This window comes from Nyctereutes procyonoides, unplaced genomic scaffold (assembly GCF_905146905.1).
Source record: "Nyctereutes procyonoides isolate TBG_1078 unplaced genomic scaffold, NYPRO_anot_genome, whole genome shotgun sequence".
In the NCBI taxonomy this organism is placed as follows: Eukaryota; Metazoa; Chordata; class Mammalia; order Carnivora; family Canidae; genus Nyctereutes; species Nyctereutes procyonoides.
Genome location: NW_026575046.1, coordinates 31,248,605 through 31,265,897, shown reverse-complemented (window position 1 = coordinate 31,265,897; position 17,293 = coordinate 31,248,605).

Sequence of the window (17,293 nt, the reverse complement as noted above, 5' to 3'; positions counted from 1 at the left end):
ATCACGTTTCTGGAGAGTGAAATCCACCAATGACTACTGGAGGGCCACTATGTCTCCTCACCAAACGGAAATGATCATATCATCAAAGATGTAGAACAAAGTACCAGTTGTCAGCTCCTGTACAAATTTCTTATTCATTGGAATGTTTACCTAATTTTGCACAGATTAGGCTATGTTGTTAATAGATCTCAGCCATATAAGGGTAATGAAAATCTACTTTTGGATATTACCTAGAAAAAACAGCAGGGTTTTACAAAGGCTTTGGACTGAAAAGTTAAGACAGACTGTTGGGCAGGTCTGTGCCTAAAGCAGGAATGGCAAAAAAGCCAGTTCTGAACACTTAGCAGTGCCTGCCAGGAACACAAATTGAAAAGAACTGTGAAGTCTCCTACAGATCCAATGCGAAAGGATATTAGATCAATTACTGATGTCTGTCACAGTCATGGAAAGGGAAAGTAGTAGCTTGAGTGCAATCTACTTATCCTCTCTGACCTAAACCGTCCACGACTAGCAAAGGCCTGCAGTTTTATTTTTCAACTTGTACAACTTTGTGTAAATATTCTCAAATATGTGACTGTATTGGCACTTGGCCATTATTTTGCAGCTATATTTCAACAAATTGGCTTATTTTGAGAAATAACCCTTAAGCTGTGTCAGCCGCATCCACAGCTACACCTTTACTGACTTTTTCAGGAAAACTTTTCTTCCACAATTTCCTTCCAGTTTGTACAAGTGAACAGGATGGATATAAATTGATAACTTTCACCTTTAGGGAGAGATACTGTATCATTCAGGAAAAAGCTAAGTTACATGAATTAAATTTTATATCAATCTTCCTTCTTCCAAGTATCAGCTGTTCATCCTTATACTAATCATTTGGCCTTTCTGACACCTATTAGCTGTGAGAATGCCCCACTGAAATAATGCATGTAAAAATGCTCTGGCTATTGGGAAGTACTATATAATTAGGACTTTTTACTCTGGAGAAATCATGATGTAACATTCAGAGATCCTTTTTTAATTGCAAGCCCCTAAAAGTCTATCTATTTCAGTTTCACTTAGGATTAAGTGAACTCAAACTCACCATGCAGGGTGACAAGTTTGGTGAGAACTCGTAAATTGACTCACCTGATACCTTTAGCCTTGTCACCCTGCTGAGAATTATTCCAACCTCCTTCCAGGACACTTAGAGTTCTCTTACTGAACTCCCCACTCTGATCTATCTTTATCTCTTACTAGAATAGAAAATGTTCATGTTGCCATTTTCGATCCTATAAAGCTGCCATTCTCATTATTCCTGCCCAGACTACCACTGTTGACTCTATCCTGGGCCTATTAACACAGGTTCCAAACTCCTCAAACCTCTAGCTTTGTTTATCTTCTATTGAATTATCTGAGCAATGTGAATTGGCTCTATCTTTGCATCAAACCGGTACTTTGGGGAGTTGTCATTTTTATATCCACATGTCTCTCCTTGAACCCTTCTTCTGTTCTAATTTTATATTTTTCTCACTCCCATCTGTCTTTACTTTTTTAAAACTATAAAACTAATAGTTATTTGGGGCTTGTAGATAAGAAAATTAATGTCCATAAAGGCTAATGCGAAGTGTCCAAGGTCACAGAGATCGTACATATTGGGGATAGAATTTGAACTCCAGTGTGCATGACTTAAAAGTGCCCACTCCTTTCAGAGTATAATAGTGCTTTTCAAATCCTCAGTCTTCCAGCTGTCTTCACCCTCTACCTCACGTCACAACTGCACTAAAAAAGTCTATGACAAAATCTGTTCATCATCTAAGACACAGATACACCATTATTGCAAGCACAATTTAAATACTAAGCAGCATTGCTGAACTTGATGATTTGGGACAAAATCCCAAATATCTAGGGGCCTTTAACAAGAGTAATAGGGGAAAAACTATAGGTCAGCATTACTGGTCACTTGTTTAGGACAGAATAAGAATTTTAAATGTGTCCATTTTGCTAGCTGGAAATGAACATGCAGGTCAAATCTTTATGGTTTTCATAGATTATGTCAGTGGAGAACAGAAGTACTCCATTTTGTTCCAAAACTCTGGACTTGGGAAAATTACCAGGTTTAAAATTATAGAACCCAGAGTTTATTTTCCTAGTCAATAATTTGAGAGTAAGTGAAATGAAGATCAAGAAGGTCAAAGGATTGCCCAACATTCAGGACTGCTGATACTTCTCCAAGTGTCAGACTTATAACAGACTATGAGATCACACATGTGGATTCCTTAGCTGAACCCAGTAGTGCTTGGTGTTGTAACTGACATTCGGGACAAGCTCCTTCCTTATGTAGTACAGTCTAGTAGGATGTAACTTGGGAACTTGCAGCCCCTGGGTCATAGTTCAAGCAGGACTGACTGCAGCTAAGTAGTTTTTCCACATATCCAAACCTACGCTCTTTTGGTGAAACTAACATTGCCTAATGTTCCTTAAAGCAATATTTCTGTAAGAGGTCAGATAGTAGGTGCTCTACACTTCCAGCAAGTTTGTAAAATATAGTTCAAACATATTTAATTTGTTCAGATTTATACTATCATTTATTGGTGACTTTGCTATGTTAATGAGCCCCTTGACACTAAGAAATGACTGTATATTACTTTTTTTAAAGATTTTATTTATTTGACAGAGAGAGAGAGAGTGGCAACACAAGCAGCAGGGAGTGGGAGAGGGAGAAGCAGACTCCCCACTGAGCAGGGGAGCCTGACACACAAGCTCAATCCCAGGACCCTGGGATCATGACCTGAGCTGAAGGCAGACGCTTAACAGACAGAGCCACCAGGTGCCCCAACTATATATTACTCCTCATACCTTATTGCACACTAAATAGCGCAACTGACCCAAGGAATACAGTTTGGGAAATTGTGCCCACTACTCAACCCACATTTTGGATTAAATGCTTCACACACCAGACAGATTTCCTCTTTACCCTTTGCTCTTGTTTTTTAATGAAGCCCTAAAGAACAGAAATCTCCATAACGTAACTAGTGTTTATACAAACTCAGGAGAAAAATAAAAATGCCAGTGAAAATCAGACAAATAGAACAATGACAAACAGCCTTAGCTCAGTATTTTTCTTCCTTCATGTAGCAAAAGATTGCTTCTTATGGAGTGAATTGAAGTCTGCTCCATAACAGGTACTTTGGTAAGAACAGACATGAACCAGAAGACCCTGTCACAAGCCTTGAAGGGCTGTCAATGGCAGCTACAGAATTTATATACATTAGAAATTAGGGCCAATTAGTCTGACAGGATGAATGGGGACTTGGGGAGAGTTTGGTGACCTGCCTTGATTTTGAGTGTGCAGAGCAACATCACTGCTAGATTGAATAATTTGTTGAAGGGCAAAATTTGGCAAGGTTGAAAGAAATTGTGGAAAGATGATACCCCTGAGCCTCCCCTTGGTTCTGCCATTAGAAAGAGGCCTTGTAACTGGGGAGACACATGACAAAACAGATTATCATACAAAAAGGAGTGCTCTAAACAAGGAACAGCATATTGTGCTCAGGGAGACCAGAACAGTTAATTGACTCTAGGGACATTTTAATCTACATCCATAACAGAAAAAATATTTCAAATTGCTGTTAGATAGCCATTTGGCAAAAAGAAAATACAGTATTCTCACTTGTTGCCCTACAGAAGGAGACATTGTATAACACAGTCTCTTGAACAAAAATAAAAACAATGTCCTGGCTTGATGCTTAGTCTATGTACTTTCAAAACTTTTTATTATCAGAACTGGACTGGGAACAGAAAATGCATGTTCTTATACTGTCTATCCTCAACCAAATGATCTTAAATCCTTTTATCTGGGGATTCAGTTTCTTCACCCATATATTGGGAGAATTGAACTACGGTATCAAGAAAGTCCATCTTGGCTCTAAAATAATATGATTTTATAATATTCTTCAATGCTTCTTAGGATTCAGATAGTGGTTAAATAATTAGGCTCTGAGTATAAATCCCAGGTTTGACGTTTGCTGTTTCTATGATTTTGAACATTAATTAATTACTCTTTCTTGGTCTTGTTTCCCTAACCCATAAAATAAGTATAATAAGAATACCTGCCTCATATGTTTTGGAAAATATTAAATCAAAGTAATGCATTTGAGTACTTCAGTTAGTTGCTACCGCCTAGTTGCAGGTCAGTACATAGAAGTTACCAAACACTAATATAGCTTTAAGTTTTACACAGAGTCTATTTCAATGACTAGGGTACAGTGCTCATTGAACAGGGCACATCCCAGCCGTTGTTCAATCATTAACCTTATTTTTACTTCTTAGACCTAGTTCTATGCAGAACCTTATTTATGCAACATATATTTAATGTAGTACTTATTAAGTGCTGGATACTCTCCTAAACACTTGAAAAATATGTCATTTAATCTTTCCATGACCCTATGAGTGAGGTATTATATTAAGCGCTCACTTTATAAATAAGAAAACAGAGGCACAGCATGGGTAAGTAGCATGCCCTAAAGCATGTGCCAACAACTAGTTTGTACCAGGGCTAGGATTTGGACCCATGCAGCATGCAGCCTAGCTCTAGACCTATATTCCTAAACACTGACCCTGCTAGCCTTGTATATCACTCACCAGCCGCTTATCCCTTCCAGCATGGCTTACTGTTCTCTCAGTGGTCCAAACAGGCCAAGCTTCCTGGCTCATTCACACTGCTATGAGCCCACCTTCCCTCCCATCACTTCATAACTTACCATGTAGCCTCTCCCAGGTCCTTATTAACCTTAATAGACATCATTCAAGGTTTGCAACTCTCTCCTGTGCAAAGTTATCAATTTTTCCTTCACTTACTCTGTATTCCCCTGTCTGGGTCAATACCACTTACACACAGAGGGGTCAGGGTAACAGATTCTTATTTCTCACGTGCCTGGTTCTGCCTACTCCTACTAAATTATAATTCCAAGAGTACAGGATCCATAGGATCCTTCTGCATTGGGGTCTCATGGTTGGTTGTAGGTCTTAAGATAGCCCTAGAAAATTCCTTCTGACTTGAAACATTAGGATGCATGCCTTTTATTTGATGTCATTTTTCCTCAAGCAAATTTGAGAACAATGGAAACTGAAGTCTCAGTTGACAAAAGCTAGTCTAGAGTGACATCTGGTGGCCATTTTTTCAAAGGTTCACAAATACTGCTCCTTACAGGTAAGGTTCATTCCTTAGCGGAAAGTTGCATTATCCATCAAAGCATATGTCACATCTTCTTCACAGGAAGAGTCAGATGAGATCATATGAGCAAAATCCCTTCCATACTCAATAAGTCATAAAAATATGGAGCACTCTCCCTTCAGAAGGAGAGACCACTGGTACCAAGGCCCAAGTTTAGAGATAGAAATTGAAGTCTCATAATCCAGTAGTTGTTGTTAGCTGTTAAAGAATAGGCAAGTCCCATTGCCCCTTTGAGCTTCAGTTACTATGTAAATGTTTTTAGATCTGTGTTTTTATGTATATGTTTTTCCATATTTTTATATGTATATTTTAATACTGGGACTAAACTCAAGCTATACTTTTCTTTCTATAAAAGAGTATCGTCTACAATATATAGAATTTCCCCTAAATTTTAAGTGCCAAGTTGGTAGTTATCATCTCCCATTTAAATAGCACCTCTTTTACACAAAATGAACCAAAATCAAAAGGTTAAAAGTAGTCACCTAAAAAGTGGTAACAACAGTACCATTCACACTTGTAAGAGCAGCAATAATAGCTAACATATGCCATGTCAAGTATTTTTGTATATATGTTGCCTCATACTACTGAACACAGAAGCTGAGAAGACACCAGCACCACCAGATAGTCACAAACTGCACATTGTAGCCCAGGATGCCACAGGGAAAGTAGGGACACACGAAGGCGTGGGGGACACACGATCCCCCATAGGATCATCCACCTTACCTGAGGACATCAACACTGGACTAAAAGCTGGCCTGCCCTAACTTTACATTCCGTTTCCTTTTTCCAACAGCCCTATCTGTAGTCAGATGGGAACAGAACAATCCTCAAGTGGAAGATGAAGTGTGTAAGGCATATTAATAGGCAAGGCTAACCTGCCATATCCCAACTTCTCCACGAGAGGTACCCAAGACCAAGTCAGGCTCAAACTGGGGCGGGGGAGGGGGCGGAGAGTGTAAAGTCTAAAACTGGAAGCAATATTGAGGCTGTGATATCAGACTGAACAGATATTTTTGTGCATGGAAAAATGAGACTGTTTATTATTATTTAACGTGACAGCAGAAGCTATGAAACTCCAAGTACCGTCAGGGCTATAGAAAAGAGGTTTTGATACTGCACAGAGTGACAGACGGTAAGAAAGAATAAAGTTGTTTTCTGTTTGAGGCTTACCCCATCCAGTTCATTCAATAAACTGCATTTACAGTCTTGGACTTGCATAGAATTGTCCATTTTGAAAGATGAGTAAGCAAAGGAAACAACCCAGCACAAAACCTCTGAGAGAATGGGACAGACCTGGAACACAAGAGATATTGAAGAAAATAGTATTTTACAACTGCTTTTCCTTGTCAAGAAAATTACACAAAACATGAATGCTCTGAAACAGGAAAGAAATCTGTAATACACAAAAGAAACTAGTGGAGCAAAGGAACACTACCATTACACGAACTCTATGAAAGGACTAGGAGTTACCCAAAGCACAATACTAGGTCAGTGACATGAAGGTAGGCTTAAGGAAACACACACACACACACACACACACACACACACACACACACACACAATGCTTAAGTTTAAAAAAAAAAAAAGAACTTGATTGGGATGAAAATGGTTAGAGAAAGTATAGCAAGTACCTGGAAGGAGACCATGGAGGACCACTATATTAATTGTTCTCCTGAAGAGAAAACAATAATTGCAATAGAAAAAAAGATTATTCGGGATGCCTGGGTGGCTCAGTGGTTGAGCATCTGCCTTCAGCTCAGGGCGTGGTCCTGGGGTCCTGGGATCAAGTCCCGCATCAGGGTCCCTGCAGGGAGTCTGCTTCTCCCTCTGCCTAGGTCTCTGCCTCTCTCTGTGTCTCTCATGAATAAATAAATAAAATCTTTAAAAAAAAAAAAGGAAGAAAAGATTATTCAAATATGCACTGCATGAAAATATATATAGAAATGAAGCAGGAGTTTCTATGAAGGTCTGAAGTTTCTGGTTTTCTGGGAGAAAAAGGGTCTATTCAGAGTTGTTTTACTTCAAAATCAAAAGCATCTCCTTTCCAGCCAACACCGAGTGATGGGGATCTCTCAGGACAACTGGCACAAGTGGCAGCCCCACCATGAGAAATGGGAATAGGAGCTGAGACACCACATTACCAACACTGAATTGATGCCTGTCACTGTTTTAGGGAGGCAACAAGTAGCATGCCTTGAGGCTGGACACGGGGAACTTCTCCTGGCGTACCAAGTGCAATACATACAAAAAAAATATTACTGACATGGACTACAGTATATCTAATAACCAACTGGTCCCTCCAAGACCCCAGTGAAGAATGGAATCATTCTCAATAATAGCACATTGTCCCAACAGTGGTATGGGTCCCACTCTGTACTGTCCTTGCACTGTAAGAAGGGAGTCAAACAGACTCCTGAAGATGAAGAGACTTTCATAAGACTTTCACAAAAATAAGAACAGTTCAGAAGAAATAGGATACAAAGACAAAGGAATGCCAAAATCAGCATCTTTTGGAGGAGCAGTTCCAGCAGAGCAAGCTTCTTGTGTGCACAGCTTCAAGGCCAGGCCAGCATGGTCAAGCATGTGGCTATGCACCAGAGAGCAGAGAGCTGAAGCTCTGAGGAAAATCAGGCCCCAAAAAGGGGCCTTCCCCCCCCTCCAGTTGCCCCTAGGCAATAAATAAAACAATACCAACAAAAACAAAACAAAGCATAACAACAACAGAAAAAAAAATAGAATACAGAAGAACTGGTTACTGAAAGAAAGGTAATCTATATTAAGCCCAGACTTCTCAGTTTACATGCAAGCAGTTGGCAGAGCTTTGCTGTATAGTTTGGACAGGGAACTGTGTATTTGTAGAATATGGTCCCCAAAATATGAAGGATACATATTTGTAGACTTACCCCACTTTTCTCCTTTCAACTCCAAACTCATTCAAGTGCCTGTTCCATAGTCCATGGGATTATCTAACAGACCACTCAAAAGTACAATTTCTAAAACCAAACGGCCATCTTCTTCTAAATACTAGGTGTGAGTTTCTCTAAGTTAATGAAAACTACATTTCCCAGTTACTTGGGCAAAAAACCAATAGAGTTTTATTTGATTTAACTCCCTGATCCTCTACCTGTTTCTCTACCATTCGCTGCATCTATTTAGAAATCCACTTTTTATTGGCTCCATTGATGGCTTTCTGTCTTTACTTTCATCCTTGCCTCCAGTAGTCTGCTCTAGGGGTGCTCCTATGTTTCATCACCTAAGTCAGGGCATTTTGAATAGGAAAGGCACCAGGACAATAGGCATAAACTAAGACTGTCTTGCACAAGCCGGGTCATATGGTCACCCTATTTAATCTCAATACAACAGCCAAGATGTCTCTTTAAAACCTAACTCGATAAAGGAGGAAAGACTATCCACTGGAAGAAAGACAGTCTCTTCAATAAATGGTGCTGGGAAAATTGGACATCCACATGCAGAAGACTGAAACTAGACCACTGTCTTGCACCATACACAAAGATAAACTCAAAATGGTTGAAAGATCTAAATGTGAGACAAGATTCCATCAAAATCCTAGAGGAGAACACAGGCAACACCCTTTTTGAACTTGGCCACAGTAACTTCTTGCAAGATACATCCACTAAGGCAAAAGAAACAAAAGCAAAAATGAACTATTGGGACTTCATCAAGATAAGAAGCTTTTGCACAGCAAAGGATACAGTCAACAAAACTAAAAGACAACCTACAGAATGGGAGAAGATATTTGCAAATGATGTATCAGACAAAGGGCTAGTTTCCAAGATATATAAAGAACTTCTTGGGATCCCTGGGTGGCGCAGCGGTTTGGCGCCTGCCTTTGGCCCAGGGCGCGATCCTGGAGACCCGGGATCAAATCCCACGTCAGGCTCCCGGTGCATGGAGCCTGCTTCTCCCTCTGCCTGTGTCTCTGCCTCTCTCTCTCTCTCTGTATGACTATCGTAAAATAAATTTAAAAAAATTTATTAAAAAAAAAAGAACTTCTTAAACTCAACAGCAAAGAAACAAACAATCCAATCATGAAATGGGCAAAAGACATGAAGAGAAATCTCACAGAGGAAGACATAGACATGGCCAACAAGCACATGAGAAAATGCTCTGCATCACTTGCCATCAGGGAAATACAAATCAAAACCACAATGAGATACGACCTCACACCAGTGAGAATGGGGAACATTAACAAGGCAGGAAACCACAAATGTTGGAGAGGATGCGGAGAAAAGGGAACCCTCCTGCACTGTTGGTGGGAATGTGAACTGGTGTAGCCACTCTGGAAAACTGTGTGGAGGTTCCTCAAAGAGTTAAAAGTAGACCTGCCCTACGACCCAGCAATTGCACTGTTGGGGATTTACCCCAAAGACAGACACAGATGCAATGAAACGCCGGGACACCTGCACCCCGATGTTTCTAGCAGCCATGTCCACAATAGCCAAACTGTGGAAGGAGCCTCAGTGTCCATTGAAAGATGAATGGATAAAGAAGATGTGGTTTATGTATATAATGGAATATTACTCAGCCATTAGAAACGACAAATACCCACCATTTGCTTCAACGTGGATGGAACTGGAGGGTATTATGTTGAGTGAAGTAAGTCAATCGGAGAAGGACAAACATTATATGTTCTCATTCATTTGGGGAATATAAATAATAGTGAAAGGGAATATAAAGGAAGGGAGAAGAAATGTGTGGGAAATATCAGAAAGGGAGACAGAACATAAAGACTCCTAACTCTGGGAAACGAACTAGGGGTGGTGGAAGGGGAGGAGGGCGAGGGGTGGGGGTGACTGGGTGATGGGCACTGAGGGGGGCACTTGACAGGATGAGCACTGGGTGTTATTCTGTATGTTGGCAAATGGAACACCAATAAAAAATAAATTTATTAAAATAAAATAAAATAAAATAAAATAAAAAATAAAATAAAATAAAATAAAATAAAATAAAATAAAATAAAATAAAATAAAATAAAAAAAATAAAACCTAACTCAGAGTCTGCCCTCCTCTTTCTCAGCTTACTTGGTATAGAGGCCAAGGTCCTCTGGATGACCAGGAAAGCTTTCCATGACCTGCCTCCTTCTCACCCAGAGGCCTCTGACCTATCTCCTCTCTCTTCCTCTCCCTCCCTTTGTTCAGCCCCAAGTTCTGCTTTTATTTTTTCCTGTCATGACTACTTTCTGCCTCAGAGCCTTTGCTTTGAGGCTCCTTCCACCCGGAAGGCTCTCTCCACTGGCATTACATCTATAGGACTTACTCTTTTAGTATCTTCCAGTCTTTGTTCAATGTCACCTTCTCAGGAGAATCTTCCCTGACAATTCTATTTGAAATTACAAACTCCTCCCCTAGCCCCATGTCCCTTCCACTGCTCTTTTGTATAGCACTATAACCTTCACATATTCTATGATCTTATCATTTTTTACTGTGTCTTACCACCACAGCCCCACTAGAACCTAAGTTCTTGAAGACAGCGTTTTTCTCTTTTTCTTTGATTTAGTACTTATGGTACAACAGTAAATGGAAATAAATGAAGACCAATCAAAGGAGAATAAGCAAAGGCTGTTTATTGTGAGCTTGCTATAGCAAGGGAGTCAGCCACCATTGCTTCATTTTCAGAGACTGAAAGGCAGGCAGAGCATTGGGAAAGCTTTATAGTGAAAACAGATTTCAGGTGTGTCCCAATTGGATGCTGTTGTCAAAGAGAAGCTAAAGGTGGGCTTTTTATAAGTAGAACATGTATGTGATCAGTCAAGGGAGCATCTTAGGCTTTCTCTAGTTGGTTCTAAAATGGAAGAGAAGACTAGTATTAGGGAATGGTCAGTTATTAATCAAGTCCTGGCCATTTTGGACTAATGTTACAGAAGACAGCAGTCTGATTTCCTCCAAGCCTGACTCGGAGAGGTTTGGCTTCCTGAGTGATGAATATAGACAAGAGGACTGATTTTCTGGGCAGAAAGTTGCAGGTTGTGAGTCAGAATTCTGGCCGTTGTCCACTTGTATATTCAGTCTCTCAAGTACCTGGCACAGAGAACAGGCTGAATATTTGTTGAATGAATGAATATCATTTGATTTCTACACAATCCCAAAATTTGTAGAACTAAATATACTTCTTAAAGATAGAAATATACATGATGGAAATATGGATAAAAATATGGTGATCATTATAAACTATATCATTTAAAGTCTGATGTTAAACTAAACCAAGACATAACAAACATTTGAGATTAAAGAGGTCAACATGCTATTTATATCACTGAAGTGTGGATAAAGATTACAATTTAGAAATAATGTAAGTTGCTCTCAATAAACCTTTTAGCAGTGAAAGACAGAATACTGACAGGTGAAGTAACATCGGAGGACAAGGAAGGAGAAATCTACAAAAAGCAGTGGGTAACTAACTTAATCTCTTATGAAAGCTGACATTTCCAGTGGGTAGAAATAATTACTATAGTTATTTGGAGGACCTTAACAATAAAGTAAGTATACTGTAGAGAGAACACACTCCTTTCAATATAACTTTAAGAAAAAACTGCCTAATATGGCACAAAGAAAAACTTTAAAAAAAACTATAAAGCAGGAAGAATATTGACTTTATTTTCTAATCTCTCCAATTACCCTAAACACACACACACACACACACACACACACACACACTAAAAAGCAAAAGCAAAGCCAAACAGGAAAAACAGCATCAATAGTAATACTAACAATTCATAAAGTGTAATGAGACAACAGAGGAATAAAAATAAAAGTCTCTCTCTTAACAGTGTTTATATTACAAGGGAAATCAAAAGTTCAAGTACAGGATACTTCAAAAATACTGCAGGTTTGGTTCCAGATGACTTCCATAAAGTCAGGAACACAATAAAGTGAATCAAGAGAACTTTTTGGTTTCCCCATACATATACAAGTTATATTTACACTATAGTCTATTAAGTGTGCAATAGCATTATGTCTGAAAAAGAATGTGTATACATTAATTAAATAATTCATTGCTAAAGATTGCTAACCATCATCTGGGCTTTCAGTAATTCCTCAATCTTTTTGCTGGTAGAGGGTCTTGCCTCAATGTGAATGGCCGCTTGCTGATCAGGGTGGTGGTTGCTAAAGCCTTGAGGGGCAGTGCCAATTTCTTAAAATGAGACAACAATGAGGTTTGCCACATGAATCAAATCTTTTCTATGGATGATTTCTCTATAGTGTGTGATGCTGTTTGATAGCATTTACCCACAGGAGAACTTCTTTCAAAACTAGAGTCAATCCCCACCACTACTTCATCAACTCAGTTTATACAATATTCCAAATCCTTTGTGGTCATTTCAACAATCTTCACAACATCTTTACCAGGAGTGGATTCCATATCAAAAAAGAGTTTTCACTCGACAATAAGAAGCAATTCCTTTTCTCCGGAGAAAAGGGAACCCTCTTGCACTGTTGGTGGGAATGTGAACTGGTGCAGCCACTCTGGAAAACTGTGTGGAGGTTCCTCAAAGAATTAAAAATAGACCTGCCCTACGACCCAGCAATTGCACTGTTAGGGATTTACCCCAAAGATTCAGAGGCAATGAAACGCCGGGACACCTGCACCCCGATGTTTCTAGCAGCCATGTCCACAATAGCCAAACTGTGGAAGGAGCCTCGGTGCCCATCGAAAGATGAATGGATAAAGAAGATGTGGTTTATGTATACAATGGAATATTACTCAGCCATTAGAAACGACAAATACCCACCATTTGCTTCAACGTGGATGGAACTGGAGGGTATTATGCTGAGTGAAGTAAGTCAATCGGAGAAGGACAAACAGTGTATGTTCTCATTCATTTGGGGAATATGAATAATAGTGAAGGGGAATATAAGGGAAGGGAGAAGAAATGTGTGGGAGATATCAGAAAGGGAGACAGAACATAAAGACTTCTAACTCTGGGAAATGAACTAGGGGTAGTGGAAGGGGAGGAGGGCGGGGGGTGGGGGTGAATGGGTGACGGGCACGGAGGGGGACACTTGACGGGATGAGCACTGGGTGTTATTCTGTATGTTGGTAAATTGAACACCAATAAAAATTAATTTATTAAAAAAAAAGAAGCAATTCCTCTCCATTAAAGTTTTATCATGACACTGCAACAATTCAGTCACATACCCAGTCTCCACTTCTAATTCTGGTTCTCTTAAGACTTCTACCACTTTTCCACTACATTTCTAGACTGAAGTCTTGAGCCCCTCAAAGTCATCCATGAGGGCTGGAATCAACCAACCAAGGAGTTTCAAACTCTTGTTTGATGTTATTATTTCCTTCCATGTATCAAGAATGTTCAATTCACTTTGTCCAGATCCATCAGAGGAATCACACTATCCGTGGCAGCTATAGACTTATGTTATGCATTGCTTAAATAATAAGACTTGAAAGTCAAAATGACTCCCTGATCCATGGGCTGCAGGATGGATGTTGTGTTAACAGACACGAAAACAAACAAACATTAATTTTGTTGTACATCTCTATCAGAGAGATCTTGAATGACCAGGTACATTGTCAGTGAGCAGTAATATATCAAAAGGAATCTTTTTTTTTGTTTTTTGAGCAACAGGTCTCAACAGTGGATTTAAAATGTAAACAGGTAGAGTAGATTTATATAATTTTTAAGGGTCCTAGGATTCTCAGAGTGGTAAATGAGTATTGCCTTCAACTTAAAGTCATCAGCTTCATTAGCCTTTAACAAGAGAGTTGGCCCATCCTTTGAAATTCTGAAGCCAGGCATTGATTTCTCTTAATTATGAAAATCCTAGATGGCATCTTTATCCAATACCAGGGTGCTTCATCTACAATGAAAATTAGTTGCCTAGAGTAACCATCTTTATTAATTATTTTAGCTAGATATTCTGGAGAACTTGCTGCAGCTGTAATATCAGCCCTTGCTGCTTCACCTTGATGTTATGGAGATGGCCTCTTTCCCTAGACCCCATGAACCAACCTCTACTAACTTCAAACTCTACTGCTGCAGCTTCTTTACCTCTGTCAGCCTTCATAAAATTGAAGAGAGTTAGGGCCTTGATCTGGTTTAGGGTTTGGCTTAAAGAAATGGTGTAGCTGGTTTGATCTATCTAGATGATTCAAACCTTCTCCATATCAGCAATAAGGCTGTTTTCTTTTCTTATAATTTGTGTGTTCACTGGAAAAAGGAAATTGGGAAACTCTAAGCCCTTGTAAAGTACTGGAGCTGAACTTGAACTCCTACATTAAACCAGGAAACTCAAAGATGGACATGCTGGAAAAGTCTACCCACCAGCAAAGAGCTTTCCAGAAATCCTGGCTTCAAATGTCTCCACATATAGTAGCCCTTGATAAGTTTAAATATAAGCCTGCTCTCACTTGGGTCTGGAGTTGAAACAGATAATACCTGTCCTGTCAGAGAAAACCTAATATAGGAATCTCTTCTTGGCAGTACCTCTGGGATCCAGCAGAATCATACACAAGCACAGTATGGGGTCCCCAACTAGGGTCCTTGCAGTGTTTTGTGATCAAGTTCAACCCTAAATGAGATAGCTAAAAGAGAACAAACAAAAACAGAAATAAACACAGGAGAAATCAGGAAGCCACAAATAAGAATCAGCTGATATAGACCTCAGAGGACTTCAAATATTGAAATTATCAAAGGTGAGAAAAGATAAATCTTAACATACTTACTTTTCAAAGCTAAGAGGTAAAATAAAAATGAGCAAGAAACCCAAATTTAGGAGGAAGTTTATCTGAATAGAATGGGAAGGGGATGCCAAGGGATCCCATACAGACATATCAGCAGAGAGTATTGTTCCATTTCTTAGGCTGGAGGTAGTGTCACAGATGTTTGGTTTATTATTATGCATCATAATGCACATTAAATATTACATTAAGTAAAATCCAAATAGTACATAAAATACAATTTCAATATTAAGAAAAAAACATTTTAAGCACTTCTAAGAAGAAAGATACTTTCATTTTGTTTCTTCCTGAAGCCTCACTAAAATGATTCTCATTTTTTTTGTATATGTTTTATTGGAGTTTGATTTGCCAGCATATAACGCCCAGTGCTCATCCCATCAAGTGCCCCCTTCAAGGCCCGCCACCCAGTCACCCCAACCCCCCACCCACCTCCCTTTCCACTACCCCTTGTTCATTTCCCAGAGTCAGGAGTCTCTCATGTTCTGGCCCCCTCACTGATATTTCTCACTCATTTTCGCTCCTTTCCCCTTTATTCCCTGTCACTATTTTTTATATTCCCCAAATGAATGAAACCATGTAATGTTTGTCCTTCTCCGATTGACTTATTTCACTCAGCGTAATACCCTCCAGTTCCATCCACGTCAAAGCAGATGGTGGGTATTTGTCATTTCTAATGGATGAGTAATATTCCATTGTATATATAGACCACATCTTCTTTATCCATTCATCATTTGATGGACACCGAGGCTCCTTCCACAGTTTGGCTATTGTGGACATTGCTGCTAGAAATATTGGGGTGCAGGTGTCCCGGCGTTTCATTGCATCTGTATCTTTGGGGTAAATCCCCAGCAGTACAATTGCTGGGTCGTAGGGCAGATCTATTTTTAACTCTTTGAGAAACCTCCACACATTTTTCAGAGTGACTGTACCAGTTCACATTCACATTCCCACCAACAGAGTAAGAGGGTTCCCCTTTCTCCGCATCCTCTCCAACATTTGTTGTTTCCTGTCTTGTTAATTTTCCCCATTCTCACTGATGTGAGGTGGTATCTCGTTGTGGTTTGATTTGCATTTCCCTGATGGCAAGGGATGCAGAGCATTTTCTCATGTGCTTGTTGGCCATGTGTATGTTTTCTTTAATGAAATTTCTGTTCACATCTTTTGCCCATTTCATGACTGGATTGTTTGTTTCTTCGCTTTTGAGTTTAATAAGTTCTTTATAGATCTTGGATACTAGCCTTTTATCTGATAAGTCATTTGCAAATATCTTCTCCCATTCTGTAGGTTGTCTTTTAGTTTTGTTGACTGTTTCTTTTGCTGTGCAGAAGGTTTTTACCTGATTAAGTCCCAATAGTTCACCTTTGCTTTTGTTTCCCTTACTGTCATAGATGTATCTTGTAAGAAGTTGCTGTGGCCAAGTTCAAAAAGGGTGTTGCCTGTGTTCTCCTCTAGGATTTTGATGGATTCTTGTCTCACATTTAGATCTTTCATCCATTTTGAGTTTATCTTTGTGTATGCTGTTAGAGAATGGTCTAGTTTCATTCTTCTGCACAGGGCTGTCCAATTTTCCCAGCACCATTTTATTGAAGAGACTGTCCTTTTTCCAGTGGATAGTCTTTCCTGCTTTGTCAAATATTAGTTGACCATAGAGTTGAGGGCCCATTTCTGGGTTCTCAATCCTATTCCATTGATCTATGTGTCTGTTTTTGTGCCAGTACCACATTGTCTTGATGATCAAAGCTTTGTAGTACAACCTGAAATCCGGCATGGTGATGCCCCTGGCTCTGGTTTTCTTTTTCAATATTCCCCTGGCTATTGGGGTCTTTTCTGATTCCACACAAATCTTAAGATTATTTGTTCTAACTCTCTGAAGAAAGTCCATTGTATTTTTATAGGGATTGCATTGAACGTGTAAATTGCCCTGGGTAGCATAGATGGTTTCACAATATTAATTCTTCCAATCCTTGAGCATGGAATATTTTTCCATCTCTTTGTGTCTTCTTCAATTCCTTTGAGAAGCATTCTGCAGATTTTAGAATAAAGATCCTTTACCTCTTTGGTTAGGTTTATTCCTAGGTATCTTAAGCTTTTGGGTGCAATTGTAAGTGGGATTGACTCCTTAATTTCTCTTTCTTCAGTCTCATTGTTAGTGTATAGAAATGCCACTGATTTCTGGGAATTGATTTTGTATCCTGCCACATTGCTGAATTGCTGTATGAGTTCTAGCAATCTTGGGGTGGAGTCTTTTGGGTTTTCTATGTACAGTATCATGTCACCTGCAAAGAGGGAGAGTTTGACTTCTTCTTTGCCAATTTGAATGCCTTTTATTTCTTTTTGTTGCCTGATTGCTGAGGCTAGGACTT